Source organism: Arachis duranensis, chromosome 2 (assembly GCF_000817695.3).
Source record: "Arachis duranensis cultivar V14167 chromosome 2, aradu.V14167.gnm2.J7QH, whole genome shotgun sequence".
Lineage (NCBI taxonomy): Eukaryota > Viridiplantae > Streptophyta > Magnoliopsida > Fabales > Fabaceae > Arachis > Arachis duranensis.
The window spans coordinates 66,194,989-66,197,309 of record NC_029773.3 but is presented as its reverse complement, the minus strand read 5'-3'; positions in this window follow the sequence as shown (position 1 = coordinate 66,197,309).

Here is a 2,321-nt window from a genome sequence, read left to right as displayed (position 1 = left end):
AGCTTGCCATGGAAAGGAGTAAGAAGGATTGGATGAAGACAGTAGGAAAGCAGAGAGACGGAAGGGACAGCATCTTCATACGCTTATATGAAATTCCTACCAATGGATTACATAAGTATCTCTATCTTGATCTTTATGTTTTATTCGTATATCACCCATATCCATTTGAGTTTGCCTGACTGAGATTTACAAGGTGACCATAGCTTGATTCATACCAACAATCTCTGTGGGATCGACCCTTACTCGCGTAAGGTTTATTACTTCGACGACCCAGTACACTTGCTGGTTAGTTGTGCGAAGTTGTGTTTATGCCATGGTATTGAACACCAAGTTTTTGGATTCATTACCGGGGATTATTTGAGTTGTGAAAAGTATTGATCACAATTTCGTGCACCAAGTTTTTGGCGCCATTGCCGGGGAATTAAATGTCCTAACTCCGGTTTCGCATTTGTTCCCTGCAATAACAGTGCCAAGTTTTGATCCGGCAACAACGCCAAGTTTTTGGCGCCGTTGCCGGGGATTGTTGAGTTTGGACAACTGACGGTTCATCTTGTTGCTTAGATTAGGTATTTTTTTTCAGAATTCTTGAAGATGAATTCTAGTGTTTCATGATGATTTGTTGAAGTCTGGCTGGCTGTGAAGCCATGTCTAATTTCATTGGACCGAGGTTTCAACTTATCATCACAAGAGCTTGTTGATTTCTATCAATCTTGCTTTTGGAGCAGTGATCTGCTAAGGCTTGGCTGGCCATTGGCCATGTCTAGTGTTTTGGACCGAAGCTTTATTTGAAAGCTTGGCTGGCTGTGAAGCCATGTCTAATTCCTGGACCGGAGTCTTAGACTAAACATTGCATGATTCCTGGAATTCTCATTAAGAATTTTGATACCTTTATTTTCTTTTCTTTTCCACTTAATTTTCGAAAAAGCACAAAAAATTTTACAAAATCATAAAATCCAAAAATATTTCTTGTTTGAGTCTAGTGTCTCATGTTAAGTTTGGTGTCAATTGCATGCATTCATTCATGTGTCTTACGGATCTTCAAGTAATTCTTGATGATTTCTTACTTTGATCTTTAAATTCTCTTGACTCGAGTGTTTATGTGTCTCATATGCATTCTCATTAGTGTCAGTAGTACACAAACTGCTAAGTTTGGTGTCTTGCATGCATTGTTATTTGATTTTAGTTGCATTTTGATTATTCCTCACTATTAAAAATCCAAAAATATTTTTAATTTGTGTCTTTTCAAGTCAAGAATACAGAGAATTAAAGATTCAGAACATACTGCAGAGGAACTATACAGAAAAAGCTGGGCGTTCAAAACGCCCAGTGAAGAAGGACAGATTGGCGTTTAAACGCCAGCCAGGGTGCCTGGTTGGGCGTTTAACGCCCAAAAGGGTAGAGTTTTGGGCGTTAAACGCCAGAATGTGCACCATTCTGGGCGTTTAACGCCATGATGGCACAAGAAGGAAGATTTTGTTTTCAATGCAAATTTTTTTCAGGTTTTCAAAATTTTTCAAAATCAAATATTTTTCAAAATGAATTTCTTTCTTTTTTCAAAAAATACTTGCTACCAATTAATGATTTGATTCAACATTTCAAGTATGTTGCCTTTTCTGTTGAGAAAGGTTTAATGTTTGAATCATATCTTTTCTTGATAGCCAAGTCATTAATTTTCAAAATCACATTTTTTTTTAAAAAATGTTTTTCAAATCATATCTTCTCAATCACATCTTTTTAAAACTAATCATATCTTCTTAACCACATCTTTTTCAAAATAGTTTTCAATCAAATCTTTTAAATTTCTAATTTCAAAATCTTTTTCAAAAATCACTTGATTTCTTTCCCACTTTTATTTTCGAAAATCAATTAGTGTTTTACAAAAATGTTTTCAAAATCTTTTACTTAATTTTCGAAAATTGCTTCCCTTCTTCTCACATCCTTCTATTTTATGGACTAACACTATTCCTTAATGCAAAATTCGAACTCCATCTTCTTTGATAAAGTTCGAATTTTCTACTTCTGCCTTCTATTATTCTTTTCCTCTGACACCTCAAGGAATCTCTACACTGTGACATAGAGGATTCCACATTTTCTTGTTCTCTTCTCTTTCTTATGAGCAGGAGCAAAGACAAAGGCATTCTTGTTGAGGCTGATCCTGAACCTGAAAGGACCTTGAAGAGAAAGCTAAGAGAAGCCAAAACACAACTCTCTGTAGAGGACCTAACAGAAATCTTCAAAGAAGAAGAACTCATGGCAGCCGAAAACAACAACAATGCCAACAATGCAAGGAAGGTGCTGGGTGACTTTACTGCACCTACTCC